Source organism: Natrix helvetica (genome assembly GCF_964273705.1).
Source record: "Natrix helvetica genome assembly, chromosome: 1".
NCBI classification, from domain to species: domain Eukaryota; kingdom Metazoa; phylum Chordata; class Lepidosauria; order Squamata; family Natricidae; genus Natrix; species Natrix helvetica.
The window spans coordinates 78,573,994-78,597,696 of NC_138548.1; positions in this window are offsets into that span (position 1 = coordinate 78,573,994).

Sequence of the window (23,703 nt, forward strand, 5' to 3'; positions counted from 1 at the left end):
GAGACAATAAAAGATGCTGGGAATTTATGGTCGTTTTGTCCTTGCTTTGGAAGTGTTTTTAGTCCTTTTGAGCCTTTTCTATAAGAAATCAGCTTGGATGTCTTAATCTTAGCAAAGAAAATGCGATATATAATAAATCAGTTCAGAAGAACGAGGCTGTACAGTAGAAACGGGATATATATTTTTTCGCCCATTAGATTTCTGGGGTTTTTTTCCTGGCTATTTTAAGAATTATATGCAATCTATTATTTGCTGCAGCTCAGGATTTGATTTAGAATATTATATATTTATTAGAGAGCCCTATGTCATAGGCATCTGCAGCTTGTTTATGCTTCTTTCCCCTGCTCCTCTGCAAGTACAGTCTACAGCACCTCTTTCAAGGTTCTTGTCCTTAAGTATTAGTGTTAGTACTGCTTTAGTATTAATTGTAGTATTAGTACCACTTTACAAAGCCTTAGTAAGACCACATGTGAAATGCTGCATCCAGTTTTGGTCACCACAATATAAAAAAAGATGTAGAGACTCTGGAAAGAGTGTAGAGGATAAATCATATGAAGAACGGTTGCAGGAATTGGGTTTGTCTAGTCTAGTAAAAGGAAGGATTAGGGTGACATGATAGCTGTGTTCCAGTATTTGAGGGACTGCCACAAAGAGAGAGGGTCAACCACAAGAAGCAATGGATAGAAACTAATCAAGGAGAGAAGCAACCTAGAACTAAGGAAAAATGTCCTAAAAGTGAGAACAATCATCCAACAGAACAGCTTGCCTTCAGAAATTGTGGGTACCCCATCTCTAGAGGCTTTTAAGAATGACTAGACAGCCACTTGTCTGAAATGGTATAGGGTCTCCTGCTCAAGCAGGGGGTTGGACTAGAAGACCTCCAAAGTGTCTTCCAATTCTCTTATTCTAAAAAGTTTAATGCCTTACTAGAAGACAAGTTTGAAAACATGGAATTATTCTGTGCAGTCAGGTACTATGATTTATTGCTGACAGATCTTTCAGTAACTTTGCAATTTTTCACCACTGGAAACATAGCTCCTTCCTTATCCATATCCACTTCCTCAGGAGCTCAGCCAAGGCAAAAGGCCAGCAATGAGTTCTCTCAAGTTTTTCCAAGTTAGAAATCCATTGAAGTCAACAATACTTCAAAGGTGAGATGTTTTGTATACAGTGTGTGTGTTTGTTTGGGTAGAAGCACGCCATTTGGGCGCAGTTCAACAATAGACAATTATGTAAGTGTCTGTTGGGATTGCAAGTACACAGGAGTGGTTTTTCCTGAATACAAAGGTGTTTTCCCTAAGAGAACGAGGTTTAAGATAAGGCTGCAGGACAGGATCAGTGGCAGAGATTTAAATCCCCCTTCCCATGTGCCATGGAGCTAATCCTGAAACTGTTAAAGACCAGATGGGCTAAAAACACATTTGCAATCAACATCCTTTTGGTTTCATTTGATTAATAAATATTTCTTTGAATTAAATTTGTGTATCTTTGTAATTTCATATTACAAACACATTGTTTAGAAGCAAAAAGGATGTTTGAAATGATGCTGATGTGCTTGAGGCTAAGAATGGTTAAATCTATCAAGTCTGGAATTCTTCATGTCTTCAGATTTCAGCCATAGGAATTTTTTTAAATCTTATTTTTGCATAAAATATCTTTTCCTTGTCCTCCTCCTCCTTCTTTGGAGAGGACTGTTCTCCAAATGCTTTCACATTTGGCAATCTTCATACCTATTTCTCATAATGCCAGGATGATATTTTTAAAACTCATTTTCTCTAATACTATAACTTTTAAAATTCTGAACTGCATTACAACATTTGGAACAATGTAGATGTTAATTTGTAACTGTATGTAGAATCAAAAAAAAATTGTATAAAATCCAAAAATTAAGATTGGGATAAGCTTGGGTTAAAAGGGGAACCAAATTACTTTCGAAATTGCAGGGGATATAATTACAGAAAGGTAATTCCCTCCAGAAATGTCAAGCTGGTAATTCATGTGGATTGTACTGAATCTATATATCAGATTGAATTAAGATGAACCCGAATCTCCTTGACAAAGTGGAACCCAAACAATTATCCTTCAGTGTTCAGGATTATTTTTTTTAAAAAAATAAACCCTATGCAATTCAATTCTTGACTAGTAAAAAGTATAAAAATTCATATGATAGAATCAAATACATGTTGTCATAAACTAATGTATGTTTTCATAATCAATAAATTAACTTAGAAAAGGACTGTAACAGATGCAATATCAAGATGGAAATAAATTGATCTTCTCTTCCTTTCTTACGCTGTACGTAAGAAAGAAGAAGGAATACCTCTTACATTAGTTGCTATTTCAAGTTGTGTTGCATTAAAGTGGGGGTTTTATTTAAAACAAAACATTTTGCTCTGTTAATTGGACCCTTTGTTTAATTAATTAATTAATTGCTTCACTAGCAGACAGTAAATATATTAATAACCTGATCTTGTAAATGTGATCAATTTCACAGGCAATCTTCTCTAGACTAAATGTATCTGTTGGACTCAAGGAAAATTCTCCCAGTGAGAAGATTCCAAACATTCCCCAGGTGCTTCCTGGTAGACGAGATGTAATACTAATTATCAGCCTTTGTGCAACTATCCCATCTTGTGCAGCCGAACAGAATTTTTGTTTTGTTCTGATGTTGTAGAAATGAAAACGATCAATGGCAAAGATGTGAGGGTTACAAATGAACGATAACGTTAGAACAATTACTATAGAATCCATTAATATAGAACAATTAATCAGTGGAACAGCTTGCCTCCAGAAGTTGTGAATGCTCCAACACTGGAAGTTTTTAAGAAGATGTTGGATAGCCATTTGTCTGAAATGGTATAGGGTTTCCTGTCTAGGCAGGGGGTTGGACTAGAAGACCTCCAAGGTCCCTTCCAACTCTGTTATTCTATTCTATTACTGTGATGCCCCCACACAAAATAGGATAAATTCTCCAGGTTGATTATATGATCTATCCATTGTCTAATCAGGGGTGTCCAAACTTGGGAACTTTAAGACTTATGGACTTCAACTCCCAGAATTCCCCAGCCATTCTGGGAGTTGAAGTCCACAAGTCTTAAAGTTCCCAAGTTTGGACACCCCTGGTCTAGATGCTCAATGGGCCATCACTTTGTAACAGAAATGCTCTACACCAGTATCCTAGACCAACATTAAGCTCCAATGAATACCATCCATATAATAATTTTCCCTTACAGCTCTATGATTCTATGTTCTATGTACTACTATTAATGCTACCATATCTGAGCTGCAAAATTCTGGACAGGGATGGGACGGGAGCAAAGAATGGCTGTTTCTGATCCCCTTGATAGTATGCAGTGTTCATCTAGATTTGTGATATCCAGGTATGAGAGACCTAACGGCTATGATTTCTGAGGAGTGGGGGCAGAAGTCAGATTCAGTTGAACTAAGGAGTGCTTATCAATGGATTTTAAATACTTGACTGACCCCTGCTGGGAGGAATGATTAAAGCCCCTTCGTGTGGGATGTTCTCTCTTCACAAGCATTCTCTGGGATTGAGGAAGCATCTTTATATGTGATACTTGAAAGGGGTGTGGGGATCCTGAAAATTGAGTCCAAAGTCAAAGAGGAAAGCATCAATTGTGACCCAAGTTATGGGTGCTATAACACTGGAGATTTTTAAGAAGAGATTGGTCAACTATTTGTCTGAAATAGTATAGGGTTGGATTAGAAAACCTCCCAGGTCCAACTCTGTTATTCCGTTCTTACAGTATGTTAGAGTATTCTGTATTGAGATCATCCAAGAATTTGTGAAACTCATCTGTAAACTGGCTTTGTTATAGCAATTGTCCCAAAGTCCTGGAAAAGCCAATGATCTGCCTAGGTCATATTATTATAAAACTGCACATCCCCTTATCTTTTCAACCAGTCAACTGAGTCAATTTTGAGCTGGTCAGGATCAAACTCCTGGATGTGGGCAGAGTCAGCCTGCAATACTGCATTCTAACCACTGCACCAGCACAGCTCCTTGAGAGGATTGCCATGAAATTAAAAAGTCCCTTCCAAATGGAGTTGGCCTTCCATTGGTTGCCATAATCCTAGAGTGGTAAAATGTAGAACTTTTTCAGACTGAAAGGATCATTTTTCTGAGCATTCACTACACTGTATTGTCACTCTGTACCAGAGGTGAAATGCTACCGGTTTGGAGCGGTTCGCCCGACCCAGTAGTAAAAAAATCAGAAACCACGCGGCACAGCTGATTGTTGCACAGCTGATCATCTGAACTACCAGTTCGCCCGAACCAGTAGCATTTTTTTACATTCCGACAATCAGCCTTGTGACATGCTTGTGAAATGCTGCTTCCTAGAGAATCTTAAACGCATGGCACAGCTGTTCCCCCCTTCGCTGTTCTATTTACCTTTGCAGATTCAGAAAAGGCTTCTTACTTTACTTTACTTTACTTTTATTTAGATTTTTATACCGCCCCCTCTCCACAAAGGGACTCGGGGCGGTGTACAGTCAAATAAAAACACATCAATAAATAAATACAAACACAAAGAGGAGGCAATTCTTAATCCTCCTTTTTCAGTGCTACATGGTAACGCCTGCGGTGTGCATTTGTGCAAAGTGCGCATGTGTGTGCAAACGAACCATTAGCAAAATGAACTGGTAGCAGACTTCAGAGCATTTCATTCCTGCTCTGAACTACGCAGTTATCTGAGGAGGTTTAGCAACTATTCTGGCTAATTGATCTGACCTAGCAATATTTTTTTAAAAATTGAAAAAAGATCTTAATCTATAGCAATCGGCTCCACCACATTCAGGAAGAACATAATAAGAAATGTGAAACGATATAACCATTACAATCATTTGCAGAAAATTCTTTCAGCTAGTTGGTCTGAATCCTGGCAACACTGCTTGCTGCTGCAGGGAACATTATTACAACAAAATTCCTCACATTGTATGCCATAACAAAAACCACTTTTTATATTTGCTCTTGGGAGGCGAATAGAACAAGAATATTTGCTCTAACTTCTGCAAAGTGTGGCATAACTGAATCCCTTCATCACTATGCATTTCTTCCCCACCCCACCCAGAAGTCTCAGGAAAGAATGGAACTTTGTTGTTGTAAACCACATCCCCATCTGTGCTCTCTTCTGCTCTCTGCCGTGCAGCCCCTCTACACTAAGGGCCACCTGAACCTAAGTCTCCTTCCAAATCTCTGCTCAGTTCAGAGCTTTTTTTGGAACAGTAAAGCCAGAATGAAGTATACTGTAACTTGCTCAAGGAGAGAAGCAGCCTAGAACTAAGGAGAAATCTCCTGACAGTTAGAACAATTAATCAGTGGAACAACTTACCTCCAGAAGTTGTAAGTGCCCCAACACTGGAAGTTTTTAAGAAGATTTTGGATAACCATTTGTCTGAAAAGGTATAGGGTTTCCTGCCTAAGCAGGGGGTTGGACTAGAAGACCTCCAAGGTCCCTTCCAAGTCTGTTATTCTATTCCTATTCTATTCTATTTATTCTATTCTTGATATAGTTCTATTTGGTTGAGGTTAGTTAATTGAAATTATAGCTCTACTTGGTTGAGGTTAATTAATTGAACTTATTATTGTCACTTACAATCTGGTTAACAGTTATACTATTTGTGCAGTTTCCCTTAAAATTCAAGAGTATTGAGGTTGGTGTATATCTCTGAAGTTTTGCAGTGGTCACCGCAAAGCCATTTCCTCATCTTCTGAGAATGCAGGGACAATAGAGGTGTCTTTAGTCTTCTGCACCAACATATATTTGCTGGAAAGGCAGCTCTGCACCCTGAGCCCTTTAGAGATCTTGGCAAATCTATCTACCTTGTAGCTGAATGGTTTGACAACCGATTAGTTGACTAAGTGAAAACAAGTTAGTTGCTCAAGATTTTGAATACCAATATTGGATTCAATATTATTGCAAATATTATATCCCAACATCTGCTACAGTGCTATACCCTACACCCTCTGAACTGCTTTCCCCCATTATACCATGCAAAACATTTTAGAGTTCCTATATTAATGTAAAACTGCTGTTGATAGCTTCGGCAGAGAACCTCAAAAAGTAAATGTTTTTGCACATCACATGCCGTGTGCATCAACTTCTTCAGAGATCATTCATTTCTAAATGCTAAATGCAAGATCTGTAAAAGGATGTTTTGTTCCACCCCCATAAAGTTCCTTGCAATATTGAACCCTACCTACTAATTATAATATGCACATTGTCCTAGACAGAAATAAAACAAAACACAAAAACATAAAATTCCTCAAGTCTCACTGAAGTGAAACAATTTCTGCTATGTTTCTAGGATCATAACCCATAATACCAGCTTTGTTCTATATATGTCACTGCATGAATTTTTGTAGAAAGAAGAATGGAATCTTAGAAACCCAGTCTCATTTGGCTGACAGCTATAACAACACCACATCATAGCTTTTCTGGCAGGAAGACAAGACATCCCAATAATGTTTTCTGAATAGATGCTGTGAACATTTGCTATGGCATTAGACCTAAACTCATCTGAAACTGGCTTGGACAATTTAAGTTTATACCTTTTTAATCTACCATCAAATACTAAACCAATGACAACTGTCCAGAATGAATCTAGAACTAGTTGTGAATCTCAAGGTGCTTCTTAAGGCTCAGTTGCAATTTGACATTGTCCTACAGTTACTTGCCATCTCTCTCTCTCTCTCTCTCTCTCTCTCTCACTCTCTCTCTCTCTCTCTCTCTCTCTCTCTCTCTCTCTCCCTCTCCCTCTCCCTCTCCCTCTCCCTCTCCCTCCCTCCTTATCTTCCCCTCTCCTATTCTCCCTCTCTCCCTACCTCCCTCTTCCTCTCTCCATCTATCTATCTATCTATCATCTATCTATCTATCTATCTATCTATCTATCTATCTATCTATCTATCTATCTATCTATCTACCTACCTACCTACCTACCTACCTACCTACCTACCTACCAACCAACCAACCAACCAACCAACCCACCAACCATATTTTTCGGAGTATAAGACGCACCAAGATTTTGAAGAGGCAAATTTAAAAAAAAGTTTTTGTACTTTGCAGACCTCCCAAAAATGTCCCTTTTTTTCAAAAAAAAAAGGTGCATGAATAGCCTTTAGGAGGCTTGTAGAGTGCTCCTGGGGGCTGGGGGGGGGCAATAATGAGTAAAAATGGCCCGTTTTTCACAAAAATGGGCCCGGTTTTTTATTTAAAAAGGTGGGGGCATGCATTGCCTTTATGAGGCTTATAGAGTGAACCTGGGGGCTGGGGGGCAAAATTGAGCAAAATAAGGCCCCCTTTTCACTCATTTCTGCCCTCCCCAGCCCCCAGGAGCACTCTATAAGCCTCCTAAAAGCTGTGCATGGCCATTTTGGTGAAGGGGGCGGGGTTTGAGGAGGCAAGAAAATGCTGTATTCAGTGTATAAGATGCACCCAGATTTTCAGCCTCTTTTTTTTTTTTTGAGGGAAAAAGGTGTGTCTTATACTCCAAAAAATACAGTGTCTATCTATCTATCTAATCAATGCATATGGTATACACATCTTGCAAAATATAAGGTAACTGAGGTCAACCAGCAATAATTAAATTTCCAATTATTACTGGCAGGATTACCTGGCATCCTGGTCCAATGCCCAGAGCAAAAGCCAAATCTTCAAGGCCTTACAGAATATGAATACCATTCAAATCTCCACGGATAGGCCCTTTCAGAGGCAATATAATAAAGATTACATTGTTTTCTAGTGAGAGTCAGAACAGGCCCAATCTGTTGAATATCATGGGATGGGCAGCCAATTGGAGCTAGGCAGTCTCATAGGTAACCTGCATTTGTGCCACGAAGAGCTTTACAGGAGATAACCATCACCTTGAATTGTAACCAGAAGCTTATTAGGAGAAAGTGCAGTTTCTGGAGCAGTGGGATTCTATTAGCACTACATGGTGTGTTGATAACCTCCTATAAGATTGCATTCTGGACCAATTGCAGCTTCCAGTCTGTATTAAAGAGAGCCCCATGTAGATATCCCATTGTAATAATTGGGAAGCAATCAAGTTGTGAGTATAATGCAGATAAACCACAGGTGACTATGAGGAACCATTCCTTTTTTTTGTATACTTATGTCTGCAGATATGTGTTTTGTATCATTGTATGTTTTTGTTCCTTTTCTCCAGCTTCATTTTTTTCTTGTATAATTTTCTAATTCCCTTTTTTTAAACAGGGAGCACTGTGGCCTAGTGGTTAAGATGCTGGGCTGCTTGACCAGAAGGTTGGCATTTCAAGACCCATGCCTCCACATGACAGGGTGAGCTCCCGTTTCTGCCCCAGTTCCTGCCAACCTAGCAGTTTCAAAGCATGCAAGTGTGAATAGATAACATTTTGATGGGAAGGTCGCAGCATTCCGTACCCCTCAGCCATGCCAGCCACATGATCACATGACCACAGAAGTGTCTTCAGACGTTGCTGGCTATCTCAGCTAGGGAATGGAAACAAGCATTTTGTCAGGGTTCCAAGTAACACCCCCAACCAATGAAGACTGCAAGTTCCTCAAAGTTCCAATTTATTATATATGTCATATCTAATTCCACATCTGAGAAAACCCGAATCTGAAAGCTCCAGGTTTTTTCCTACACAAAGTAAAGTCAAAGTCCCTTCCCCTCCACCCACATGTACATCACATGGTCCAATCAATCCACCGTCCCATCTGGGGATGCCTCCCAGTCATGCCACTCCAGGAGCAGGCTGAACATCCTTGGCTCTCAGAGAAAAGAATGTTGTTATGGCTAAATACTTCTACCAACTCCATACAACCCTCCCCCCCTCCCAGTTTCCCACAGACTAAATGTGGCAGCCCAGAAAGTCCCAAAAAATAATGGCTCCAGGGCTGACACATTTACTGTAGATTTGGACACGATTTGACAGGGGAAATCTTCCTTTTTTATTTACTTACTTAAAAATATGGATTTAAAAGTTTGCTGGGGGGGGGGGCACCATGTGGTGACTATGAGTAGGGCGTCCTGATTTAGAAACAAGGTGAGCTTATGCAAAGCCCTTTTGGCTGCAGCTGACATCTGCTCTTCCAGCAGGACCAAAAATCTATCAGGAATCCAAATTGCACATATCTTCTGTCTGGGGGTGAGCACTACCCAACACAGAGCTAAAGGTGGAAAATCCCTGAATACAGGGACTGTAACACTCAGAGCTACTGGGTCTTACTAGAATTAAGTTGAAGTCTGTTCTTTCCCATCCAGACCCTTACAACCCTTACAACCTCCAAATACTGGAAAAGTACCCTAAGGACTTTGTCAGCAGGGATGGAAATGTATGTCTGAGTTTCATCAGCATACTGAGGATACTTAATTTCATGGCAACTGATGACCTCACCCAGCAGCTTCATATAAATGTTAGATATGAGTGGAATGGGTGCAAAGTCCTAAGGGACCCTGCAAAGTATCTTATACATTGCAGTCTCTATAAATATAATTACATAATTAGATAGATGATAGATAGATGATAGATAGATGATAGATAGATAGATAGATAGATAGATAGATAGATAGATAGATAGATAGATAGATAGATAGATAGATAGATAGATAGATAGATAAAAGCACTTACATGTACACTGCAGAGATTTACTATAGTATAGGATTCTTCAGTAACCTACCCTTTTTTAATATATATATATCCCCTACCCCAGGAGTGTCAAACTGAAGGCCTGTGGGCCAGATCCGGCCACAGGATACTTATATCTAGCCTGTGGGGACCCTGGAAACAACAAAGGACCGCCTTTCCACCTTTAGCTCTGGATTGGGTATTAAGATTTTTGTAATTAATGCATAAGCGAAAGGAGCCATCTTTCTTTTCTCTGAACAATACAGGTACGGTCACTCGTGGTCTAGTCGGTTGTATGAACCTCCTTTTAAAATATTTGTCAATGAACTTTCGTAATTCCTCCATCTCACGTGGGGTCAACAAATAAATCTGGGGCTTAGGGAGTTTTTCCCCTGGGAGGATTTCAATGCTGCAATCAGTGGCACGGTGGGGGGGAGGGTTAGTTTATCAGAGGCCCTTTCACTGAAAACCTCCCTGACATCCCAATATTCTTTGGGGATTTTCTCTTCTCCTTTCAATCTTTTCTTGCACTGCGGCAGCTAGGTTTGTTTCTGCATTGGCTATGTGGGACATCCTCCCCTTCCCCTCAGGGGGTTTAGCAAATGAATGCACAACCACCCTTTCCTCCAGTTCACGTAAGGGTTCCATTTCCGTAGCCACGGTAATCCCAGCATGAGGGCCCAATCCATCCCAGGTGCCATGATGAAACTCAAGGTTTCTTGGTGATCCCCCATCCACATTTCTATTAGTTCAGTTATAAAATGGGAAGGGGCACCCCCAGTGATTGACCCATCTAGCTGGCAAAAGGCAATCGGCACTTTCAAAGTCCTCAGTCTTAAACCCATTTTCTCACCACCTCTGGGCTGATTACACATCAGGTGCATCCAGAGTCTAAAAGGGCCAGCATCTTCCCCTGGGCTCCAATTGATGGTACTTTTAATCCTACTGGGATGGTCATGGGGCCCGATCAGGGACTCACCAAGTGGTCATCATCTGAATCGGTTTCACTTTATCCCGCGGAAGAGGAGGGTTCTTCCTGGCCTGGAGGAAGAACATCAGCACCTTCCACGCCTTCCAGGGCAGTTTCACAGTGTCTCCCTAGCTGCCAGTCATGTTCCTCCCTACCAGCTGGGGTCATTTTTGGGCCATGTCTAGCGTAGCAGTTGGGCTCCCAATGCCCCTCCTTTCCTGCTTTTGGTGCCTCCTCGGACCTCCCCCACATATGCACAAACAGCTCACAAAACTCCTGTGTGTACTCAGCCTCAGGCCTTCCCTCCTGGGTTAAGGGTTTCCTCCTGCTTTTCACCTTTTGATTTAGGAGGGGGTCATCAAAACGTTTCCTCCGGGCAGTCATAAACCCCTTGTAATCCCTCAACAGGGGGGAATCATCATTACGCAAGGCTACCATCCAGGCAGCCACGCTGCCTTCCAAAGCCATAGTAACACTTCTCACTTTGGCAACTTCTGATGAGAAATCTTCTCCATACTCTTGCATGTAATCCCAAACTTGCAGTAAACCCCCCCCCCAGTTCTTTGGGATCTCCTCTGTACTTCACACCAAGTGGAGGAATCTGAGGCATTTGGTGCCTTCGAGGGTTTCCCCCACCTCCTTGGGGGAGCTCGAACTGCTGCTGCTGTGGCTGGGGCCCTTCCCTCTTGCCCAGCTCCAGTAGCTATTCCCAGGGACGTTTCAGGGCTAACCAGGTCTTCTGCTCTCTGCTCCGCCTGCTCTGCTAATCTACTCTCCCTTTCAGTGAGACTTACATGGATGCGTAGCCTCCTGAAGAAGGTGTAAAGCATGGGTCATCATGAGATCTTCTCTTTCAGCTGCCTGTCAGTCATCCCCTGGTTTTTGGCTGGTTGTGACCCTTGCCATCGTCTTCTCCTGCTTGTTGTAGGGGTTAGACATTTGGGTGCTCCCCCCATGGAAGCTTTTAACTCCGGGATGGGTGTGAGGTCAGATCTTGCTTAATGTCAGGCATGCCTCCTTCAATATCCAAGAAAGAAAAACCTCAACTCCATTTGAATAGAGATAAAGTACTTTTACTAGAGATGAAGTGAAAGCAGCAAAAAGGAAAGCAAGATCTGAGCCAGAAAGGCGGGAATATGTACATATCAAACGTTTACCCAGCACCCTCCCCTCAATTCTCCAACCCAGTGTCCAATCTGCAACTCCCTAAGGTGTCATGTGAAGTGCATCTTCAAACAGCCTCATCAAGTTGGTATGCGAGACGGTTGGCCTTGACCAAGTCCAAACATCAGCCACCAGCCACCACCAAGATGGTGAGAACAAGACTCCTTCAGTACAATATAATTCCCTTCCCCAATACCATGCCCCCCACTCCTCGTTCCTATGGCAGCCAATAGTAAGCAAGCATAGCAGAGGCTGACATTGTGCTTCTGCCAGCAAAAACGAACCTCCCAAGCTCCATTTTCCTGGCAGAGGGTTGCAGGAGGCTGTAGCAGGCAAAAATGGAGTTTGGAAGCCCATTTCACTGGCAGAGCACTTGGGCCACCACAGGCGCCCCCCGACACAAGTGATATCAAGCTGGCCATGCCTACCCTGGCCACACACACACACACACACACACACACACACACACACACACACAAGGTCAAACACAACCCTGATGCGGCTCACAATGAAATAGAATTTGACACCCCTGCCTTACACATATATCCCACCCGTATTTGAAATGCATTTGAAAATAAAACAAAAACCTACAAACCTACAAAATGTGTATTCATTTCCTATCGATTCAATTTGCATACTAATCTAATTATTCCCAATAAAATTGACTTTTCTCTTTTTCACATTGGCCGTTGTCTTATTATTTCCTCCCGCCTGACTCAACATCTGATCATTTGCAACATCCGTCTTTGCTCTAGTCTCGTTCATTTGGAAAATACAATTCAGTTTAACATAGGAAGGAGGAACCACCCAACTGAAACTCTGATCTTGGACCAAGGCATGCAGAATTTGAAAAACAGACAGAATATAATTCTAACTTAAATGGTGTATGTTTACCAAGTGCATGCAGCAGTGAGCATTTCACATTAATCGGGTATTAAATCATGCTTCATGGCAGAATTAGCCATAGTAACCTGACAAATATTGACTTGAGAATTGCAGTAGCAATTCATTAACGCTGTTTTCTGATAACTGAAACAATGGAGCCCAATTTTTTCCCTTAATGTTAGCCAAATACTTTGTGATCTACAGCCATTGAAAGTCAGTTGCACATGCCTCTCTGGGCACTTCCAGATATTCAGCCCTTTTGTCTTCGGATCCCCATATCGAGTCTGAGATTGATCTGGGCTGTTTTGGTTCTTTCTAGAATTGTCTCTTGCCTTGCCTTTCTTGCAGTTTTTATGTATGAGTTCAATATTTACCCACACAAAAGAAATTGATCGGAGTTAATTAGTAATAGACTAGTTGCCACTCCCTGGTTTTTTCCAAGTGAAAATAAAATGTTCCTCTTCTCTTCAGAAAGGACAAGGTAGTGGCCAAGCTTTTCTTGAGGTGATTCTGGATTTTTGTTTATCTGTTTCTTTGGATTTTTATAAAAATCTGTTTCTTTGGTGTGACAGTTTGAAGAGAGCCACTGCTTTAAATATTGCCTATCCACTGTCCCAATGGAGCTACATTAAAATTTTGCAAAATTACCGGCTTCTGACCATAATTCATTCAACAGTGAATTCAACTTACGTGCAGATTGCAAAACAGGAAGACATCCTTCTCTACTAACCTGCTGTATTAGTCATTTTCTCTGGAATTATTCAAAATAAATATAAAAATAATGTAAAGCTTATAACATCTCCCAATGTTTTCAATGCATTTTCTCTTTTTTGCTTTTAATACACTGCCAGCCTTTCCAGAATAAATCAGAAAAGCTCAATTAAGGCACCTGGCAGAAAAATGATTTATGAAGTTTTGCCCTTGCATCATTGCTATTCTATCCTGCAGAATTTCTTTTCTTGGCTTCTTTCCCAAACTTAGACTTTTCCTTTAAAATCTCCCACCCATTAGTTTGTTTGATTCACTATCAGGAAAACTATTTTTGATTCAGAAGTTGCTTGCAATGCTTTGTAGCATACTCTTCTGTGTATCGCCAGCAACACCTTATTCAAAGTCTGATTTTGGATTGGTAATAAAATAAATTTGCAATATGTACTCTGAATTATTATTCACACACTAATACCTCCCACTTGAAGAATCATTTTATACAATTGTTGAAACAGGTGCATAGCTATCCTTTTGGAAAGATTCCTCTAGTCTAATCTTCATCAGGATATTTATGCCTACAGTCGATGGGTATGTGTGAATGATGAAGCATGGTTAAAAGGGGCAGGCTATAAGCCACCATTTAAAGTTTATTTCTTTGTCTCAGAGCCATAAGATGAACTGGGAAAGATATTCTCTGCCATCTCTTGAGTCTCACAAGATGGTTCTTTTCCACTCCAGCTGACTATTGTCTTCTTTCTTTCTTTCTATCTCTTTCTTTCCTTTCTTCCTTCCTACCTTCCTTCCTTCCTTCTTTCCTTCAGCTACCCACCATTTCTATGTTTAAATCTGCATCTGGAACCTATGTGCCCCTAGTGTGTTTCTTGAAAATAAGGATCATGCTAGATATTGATTATTAGCACCATGCCAACTTCCCATTTTATTTATTTTTTCTAAATGAATCTTTAGAAACAGAGAAAGCAACCATCACCAGAAGAATCGATAGGGGAAATCTTAGGACTTGAATTGCAGATCTCATGGCTTATACGTTGGTCTAGCTCTTGAGCTTTCTTGCTTCTTCATTAACCCCAGATTTTAAGGATTGTTTTTTCTGATAACAACTCTTGAGATCTTTTTATTTGTTTTGATTGGTTCTAGTAAGCATACCATCCAGGCTTTTGAAAAAAAGATGCTGAGTGCTAATAAGTGGGCCTACAAATATCATTGTCATTGGGAACATTTTTGATCTCAACCTTCTTAGGGTCCATCTTCTCAGTTATGGTCATGCTGAGCTCATTCAGATTCTCACCTGCCCAATTATGCACCAGCATATTCCTAATTACAGGGCTCAGCTGGTCTCCGATTTTCATCTCTCCCAGACTGAAACTGGGGTCAAGGTACCAGGCAGCAGCCCATGAATTTAAAACAAATGATGCCTTAGAGACATAGCAATAAACCCAATAAAAGTGCAAATGTAAAGTGCTTCTAATGGAAACATCCTTTTATAAATTTCTATGTGGGAACAGTTCAAACTGATCTCCACCAGTTAATAATGTTTGAAGTCACATACAGAATTCACACTATGTATGAACACTAGCTAAAACTCTGTTCTTCTGTGGCTATTTCCTTTTGTTCACAAGTCCACTTGATATTCATAGCACAGCCTTTGTTATATTGGTGATACGAGAAGATTGCATTATTAGCCCATTGTGAGATGTTTCATTATATAAATTTGAGAATATCAGCTTTGGCTCATTTTTGCTTTTTAAGTTGCTATGCTTGAAAAAAATCACACTTTTCTGACATCTCTGGACCTTCAGCAGTATAAAAGGGTGAGAAGGATGAACTGATTCAGCTTCCAGTGACCTCCTTTTTTCCTTAGATAGATTTATTTTCTCAGAGGAAATAGCCACTTCAACACTCCAGATTCCAAAAATATACAATGTAATATAGCAAACAGGATGGCAACCATTGCTAGTGGCATTGACCTACTGGGTGGTCTTTTTATTTTTATTTTTTAATTCCACTTTTATTATTTTTATAAATACTCAAGTGGTGAACATATCTTCCCTCTCCCTCTTATTTTTCTCACAATAACCCAGTGAGGTAAGTTGGGCTGAGAGAGACTAACTGCCCAAAAGCATCCAGTTGGCTTCTATGATTCAGGCAGAATTGGAACTCTCCAAAATGGTGAAATTCAAATTTTTTTACTGCCGGTTCTGTGGGTGTGGCTTGGTGGGCGTGGCATGGCTTGGTGAGCAAGGTAGGGGAAGGATAATGTAAAATCTCCATTCCCTCCCTACTCCAGGAGAAGGTAACTGCAAAATCCTCATTTCCTCCCGATCAGCTGGGACTGGGGAGGCAGATTAGATTAGATTAGATTTATTCAATTTATAAACCGCTCCCTCTCCCCGAAGGGACTCGGGGCGGTGTACAGTCAAAGTTAAAACACCATATACATATACATATACATAGAGGAGGCATCAAAACCCGTAAAAACGAATTACATAAAAACTGTACAATAATAATGAAATTAAAACAACGTTAAAATCTACCCCAAAAATTTAAAATAACTGCCAGGAGGATTAAAGAATAAAACTATAATTGGGCCAGGCCGGCTAATTGGAACAGGTGGGTCTTGAGTTTCTTGCGGAAGGAGCGGAGATCAGTGGTGGTTCTAATATCGGGGGGGAGGTCATTCCAGAGGGTTGGGCCCATCACAGAGAAGGCCCTACTCCTGGGACCCGCCCCCTGGCATTGCTTGGTGGATGGCACCCGGAGGAGTCCCTCCCTGTGAGAGCGAATTGGTCGCAGGGATGTATGGGGTAGGATGCGATCCCGCAGGTAACTAGGTCCTGTGCCATGGAGCGCTTTGAAGATAGTGATCAACACCTTGAAACGCACCCGAAAAACCACAGGTAGCCAGTGCAGCTGGCGCAGGAGAGGTGTTACATGGGAGTACCTAGTACTCCCCGAGATTGCCCGCGCGGCCGCATTCTGGACCAGCTGCAGTCTTCGGGTGCATCTCAAGGGGAGCCCCATGTAGAGAGCGTTGCAGTAGTCCAGACGGGACGTCACCAGCGCATGAGTGACTGTGCGAAGGGCGTCCCGGTCCAATAGGGGACGCAATTGGTGCACCAGGCGAACCTGGTGGAACGCCCCCCTTGCCACGGCTGCCACATGGTCATCCATCGACAGCCGGGCATCTAGGAGGACGCCCAAATTGCGCGCCCGCTCCACGGGGGCCAGTTGCTCGCCCCCAATGGCCAGCGATGGAACCCACTGGTTGAACCGGGGTGCCGGTAGCCACAGCCACTCCGTCTTGGAGGGGTTGAGTTTGAGTCTGTTGCTTCCCATCCAGACCCGTACGGCTTCCAAGCACCGGGACATCACTTCGACGGCCTCGTTGGGGTGGTTCGGGGTGGAGATGTACAGCTGAGTATCATCAGCGTACAGATGGTATTCGACCCCAAAACCACGAATGATTCACCCAGCGGCTTCATATATGTGTTGAACAGGAGAGGCGAGAGGACCGATCCCTGCAGCACCCCACAAGTGAGCGGCCTCAGGGTCGACCTCTGCTCCCCTGCCAACACACATTGCGTCCGGTCGGAGAGGTAGGAGCAGAACCACCGCAAAACAGTGCCCCTCACCCCCAACCCCTCCAGACGGCGCAATAGGATACCATGGTCGATGGTATCAAAAGCCGCTGAGAGGTCTAATAGGACCAGGATGGAGGAACAACCCCCATCCCTGGCCCTCCAGAGATCATCCACCAACGCGACCAAGGCCGTCTCCGTGCTGTGACCGGGCCGGAAACCGGACTGGCGCGGGTCTAGATAGTCAATTTCCTCCAGGTGACGTGGGAACTGTTGTGCCACCACACTCTCTACAACCTTCGCTAAAAAGGGAAGGTTGGAGACAGGACGGTAATTAGCTAACTCAGCTGGGTCCAGAGAAGGGTCCTTGAGTAAGGGCCTCACCACCGCCTCTTTCAAGGCGGCCGGCAAGGACCCCTCGCTCAACGAAGCGTTCACTAGTCCCAGGAGCCAGCCTCGTGTGACCTCCCAGGATGCCAGTATAAGCCAGGAGGGACACGGGTCCAGTAAACATGTAGTGGCTCGCAGTCGCCCACGCAACCTGTCCATATCATCGGCGGCAACAGAGTCAAACTCCTCCCAGAGTGGTCCCTCAAGACTCGCCTCCGATGTCCCCCCTAGCCCACTGAGGGAGACCCATTCACTCTGGAGAATGAAGAATAAATGGGGGTGGGGCCAGTCAGAGGTGGTATTTAACAGTTCTCTGAACTACTTAAAATTTTTGCTACTGGTTCTCCAGAACTGGTCAGAACCTGTTGAATATCACCTCTGTCTCAGACTCCTGTGTTCTATCCTGGTGCCTTAAGCACTAGATCAAAGTGAGTATTTTCTCCATATGATTATGCACACATAACTTCAGGATATCTGGAAGAAAGTTCTTCATTCTTATATTATATCTCATTTTCTATGTACATGTTTTTTTTCGGGGGGGGGGGTTACCGGAGGGGATCTCAGTTGTGCACACTTCCATCTGCAAGAAACCTCAACTGCTGTTTCTGTGAATAAGCTTGCAAAACCATATTCAGTACAATAAGCATCATACACTTTGCCCTTCATTGGGGAAGACTATTTTTGAGACCAAAGATCTTCCCCATCTACCTGCAAAGAAGAACAAAGCCAAAGAGGTTGAGCTCTGGCAATTTTCCATTGTGAAGCTCCATGAGACCAAGAGAAAAATCTGCTTGCTTTTGTAACATGTCCCGCACCTAAAATCAATTTCTTTTAAAAGCCTAGCACTGAACACAGAGTGGCCATCCATTTGAAGCAGTACTGGCGCACAATAGACATTTGATAGGCTTCTATATTGTGTACATACTGCTATATATAGCAGCCTGAACAGGAGTAGGGATAATGGCTTTGAAAAAGGTTTTTAAACTTATTAGAGACACTGGCTGAGGTTGTCTGGAAGCCCTTGCAAACTGTTAGCTCTTCTTCTAGTAGAGAAGGTAGGTCCAGTCTGCAGAGCTCAACCAATTATTGCACCTCTAAATCTATTTTCTATCTTAGAAAATATAAAGGTTTAACATCCATAGAACCAGGAAGTAATGGCTCAAAATATTTTGGGATCTATTATTCAGATTTCTACCGAACGCTGAAATTTCTCTCTTTTACGCAGGATTGATGTAGGAATTGAAAAGAAGACCTCTAACCTTACAATTTCTGCAGGCTTTTCAAACTTCTCTGGAGCAGATAAGCATTCAGTCTGAAGTTCTGCATATTTCTATATACAACTCCTATGTAGTCTGTCAATTTATATAATAGTGGCTTGAAAACTATACTTTGATAAAGCTTTGTATTAAGACAAAATATTTTTTGTCAAAATATTTAATCACTCCTTTTCAGTGCTTTTAAAATCTCCTTGATTAAGAGCGTGACCCTAACACATAAAAAGGTAAGGTAAAGGTTCCCCTCGCAAAAATGGGTTTTCATTCCCAACTCTAGTGGACAGTGCTCATCTCCGTTTCAAAGCCAAAGAGCCAGTGCTGTCCAAAGATGTCTCCGTGGGAATGTGTCCGGCATGACTCAACACCAAAGGCGCACAGAACGCTGTTACCTTCCCACCAAAGGTGGTCCCTATTTTTCTACTTGCATTTTTACGTGCTTTCGAACTACTAGGTTGGCAGAAGCTGGGACAAGTAATGGGAGCTCACTCCGTTATGCAGCACTAGGGATTCGAACCCCCGAACTGTTGACCTTTCTGATCGACAAGCTCAACTTCTTAGCCACTGAGCCACATACTTAACACAAATCAAAAAGCAAGTGTTAAGGCAGACAGCTCAAAAGCTTTTCCATTCGCTATGGAGCTCCTTTCTCTCTTCCTTGGCCAGACTTACCTGCTAAAATATTCTGACAGCTGCCTGCCTGGTCCAACTTGGTAGTCCAACTTGGTACTGGCAATAACACTTGGTAGAAGTTGGACTGTGACAGTGTTATTCAGTGGCTTGCTTTGCCCTTAATCTAAGAGCTTTAACATCTGCCCTACCCATCTTTTGCCTTCCACAGCAAGCTATAGTATTGATCTTGACATAATTAAGAAAAACAGGCATGCTGCCGAAGTCTCGCTGCTAAGACAGATCTCTGTGGCCACCTGTTTATGTATCTGATTCTATCTCTATCCATGAAGCAGTTTTACATACTAAAATTCTCAGCGGCTTTTCTCTTGGCAGTTCAATGCATCCTTATTATTTCTTGTTTACTTTGTTAGGAATGAGTACCATAACTGAATGCAAAAGATAGCATCGGACTGGAGAGCTGCCATCGACAAGGCTGGGGCTTGCTGTGTTTCAGAAGGTCAAGGAGAGCCGTGGGGCAAGGGGAACAAAGCTGCACTAAACTATTGAAGGGGGGAATTTTTATATTATCTTTGCTTCCCACCTATAGATTTCTCCATTTCTTTCTCCTTAGCAACATATAAGAAACAACAATCAGACACGAGAGAGATGTAGCTCCAGGCACCCCTGATATAATTACTTTTAGATGAAACTCAGCTCAGTCTTGCAACCCCTTTTTTACTACAGCATAGTTTGCTTAACATCGTGTCAATTTTGGTGCGAGCAAAAGACAATGCTACTGGATATGATTTACTATGAGCCCAAAACTATTAATCTATGATTAACTCAAGGAATAGTCCTTAATGGGTCTAAGTCTACATGGAGAGAAGTAAGCAGTGGGGCATCACAGAGGTCCGTCTTAGGCCCAGTACTCTTCAATATCTTCATAAACAACCTAGATGAGGGAATGGAAGGGGAACTCACCTAATTTGCAGGTGATACTAAGCTGGCAGGAATAGCTAATGCCCTAGATGATAAGCTCACGATTCAGATGGATCTTGACAGACTTGAACACTGGGCCCTAGCTAACAAAATGAAATTCAATATAGAGAAAAGTAAAGTCGTACACTTAGGTAAGAAAAACCAAAGCTCTACATATAAACTGGGTGAAACCAGACTTAATAGCAGTGACTATGAGAGGGATCTTGTAGTCTCAGTGGACAACCAGCTAAATATGAGCCAGCAGTGTACAGCGGCAGCAGAAAAAGCCAATGCAATCCTAAATTGCATTAACAGAGGGATACAATCAAGATCAAGTGAGGTACTAATACTACTCTATAAAGCCTTAGTAAGACCACACCTAGAGTACTGCATCCAGGTTTGGTCACCACATTATAGAAAAGATGTTGAGACTCTAGAAAAAGTGCAGAGAAGAGCAACCAGGATGATTAGGAGATTAGAGGCTAAAACATATGAAGAACGGTTACAGGAACTGGGCATGGCTAGTCTAGTGAAGAGAAGGACCCGAGGAGATATGATAGCAGTGTTTCAATATTTGAGGGGCTGCCACCACAGAGAGGAGAGGGTCAAGCTATTTTCCAAAGCACCTGAAAGCCAGACAAGGAATAATGGATGGAAACTGACCAAGGAGAAATCCAACAGGGAACAGGCGGAGGTGGCGAATAGGTCATGGCGAACGGGCCGTGGCAAACGCATGGCAGTGAACGGGTAGCAGCGAATGGATGACGGTGAATGAGCTGTGGCACCAATCTCCGTCACCTAGAACAGCTGATTGGCAGTATTCTGGGAGACAAATCCAATCACCAAACAGCTGCTCGGCAGCAAAGGTTCCAGCATTCTCCGGTGGTGGCAGCAGCTCAGCTCAGTTGACAGGTGGTCAGCGCAATGGAGCAGAGCCCCGACGAGCCATATGCTGGGGCTGCAATAATGTGTTGAAGCTGACTAGACAGTTTGCTGCAAGAATGCTAGCCAGATGAATACCAGATGGATGCTGGGAGTCAGAGGCAGATTTTTTTCTTGCTTTCCCCCTCTAAAGCTAATGTGTATCTTATAGTCCAGAGTGTCTTATAGTCCGAAAAATATAGTACTCAATTGATTCAGGACAGGGTTTGTTTGAGAAGCAGACAGCTACTGGCTTCACACAATACACTGTTTTCAGCTTTGTGACCAAAATAAATACAATTGTGTGGCTGTATAAGCCAGGTCACTATGGTTTCTTCAATGAACCATGGTTAAAGCATAACATCATCTAGTAGAGCACATGAATTAAGCTATAGGATCTGTAAAAGTTAGAAATTTTCCTCCAATTCTCTAAATATGACAAACTAGAATAAAGCAGGTTTTGTTTGGTGGTGTACACTTTGATCTATTAGTTATAATATATAGTTTTACTTTCAAGTGATAAGGTATTTAGATGATATGGGTTAAGGTTTACAAAAGCAATAAACATACAAACAAGGTAAAAACTGACAATTCTAGCCAAAAGAGTAACTTTAATTGCAAAGCATAAAATAGCCAAGAAATGCTAGGCAGTAAAGCAAGATATGGCCACATTCAGTATAAGGAGCCTCTGATCCTTATTAAAAGCAGTTAAGGAAGTTCTCCAGATTATCCCAGCTAGCGTAATAACACCTTTCCTTGGCAGACTCATACTGGAGTTTCCTCCAGGGAGATATCTGAAAGCTCATGTACTATTCTGTTGCAATTTCCCATCCTTTTAATTATACACATTTACTGTTTAGACAAATGGCCCAGTAGTTATAAAAAAATTATCTGAGACACCTCCATTTCAGACCTCCCTATCTGGTTGCTGGCCTTGACAAAGCGCTTCTAAATGGAAAAGATAATATTCATGAGCAAAGCTAGGTGAGAAAATGTCTAATTAAGTGGGGAGGATGTATGTATTATGTATTTGGGGAACGCTGAAAATTAGCCTAGCTGTCCTATACACAAGGATCTGTGAAAGAAATGCCATTCATACAGAAAAACACAGAAACACAGTAGCATTACACAGGTATTGTGTAATAATATATGTAAAATATTGCTAGTTCTGTCTATAAAAAGGAGTTTTTTTAAAAAAAAACACTCCACTTATTGGCTATTCACCTCAAAAATTAAGACCTTGTGCCAAGGGTGAAATTTGGATAAACAAATTGCAAAGTGCTGTTTTTGAATTCACAGAACTGCTATTGCTTGTTCTAAGATACTGAAATGTTAAGGACTTGATCTTCCTCTATGGCAGTGGTTCTCAACCTGTGGGTCGGGACCCCTTTGGGGGTCAAATGACCCTTTCACAGGGGTCGCCTAAGACCATTGGAAAACACATAGTTTCGATGGTCTTAGGAACCAAGACACCGCTCCTCTATGGTTGGGGATCACCACAACAAGTGGAACTGTATTAAAGGGTTGTGGCATTGGGAAGGTTGAGAACCACTGCTCTATGGGATCTTAAACTGAATTTAGGTTAGTTTTGATTCTTCATTTGGCAGCAGCGCAATTGGTAATAGCTTTTTAAATTTACTTTATATGCCACCCAACTCTCTGTCCAAGGTGACTCTTATCCTTATTTTCCTATCTGCTGAAAAGCATTTTGGAACATTGTAATTGCAGAAAGGGAATTTATAAATGAGTTTGATTTTAATAGTAGTTAAAATAATGATAGCCACGTGAATCTGTGCTGTCTAATACATAAATTAATGCTGTGTCTTTTACATTCTGCAAGAAAAATATTGTCAACGGAAGAAGTCCTGTGCCTTTTCTGAATCTGTTTAGGATTCACCAAAAGGCCTTTTTTTTTTTTTTACTCCAGTCTTTTATCTTTGTCAAACATGACTCTGGCCTCATCCCATGCTGGCTTGAAAGAGTGCAGTTTTGCATGCAGTGGTGAAATTGCCCAAAGGATGAGCACACAGCTTTTATGACACCCGAAACAAGACTGAGAATAAATGAAAATCTAAGTGAAGCTTTTATTCCCGTGGTCTATGAAGCTGAAAATACTAACTCTTTGTGAAATGCATAACAGTCAAAGTGGGCTTGTACTCCTACCCGCTGGTGTGGGTGAGAGAAGAACAGATTCCTTCTAGCAGGATAAGAGACAAAAACATCTGCAGGAAGGCCTTAGGGTAGGGATAGTTTAATTATTGTTTTAGAGTAACAAAAAGTCTACTTAAGGCAACCTTTTATTCATGATTTTTCAACAATACAATAGCAGAGTTGGAAGGTACCTTGGAGGTCTTCTAGTCCAACCCCCTGCCTAGGCAGGAAACTTTATACCGTTTCAGACAAATGGCTATCGATCATCTTGGCTTCCAGTGTTGGGGCATTCACAACTTCTGGAGGCAAGCTGTTTCACGGATTAATTGTTCTAATTGTCAGGAAGTTTCTCCTCAGTTCTAAATTGCTTCTCTCCTTGATTAGTTTCCATCCATTGCTTCTTGTTCTACCCTCAGGTGCCTTGGA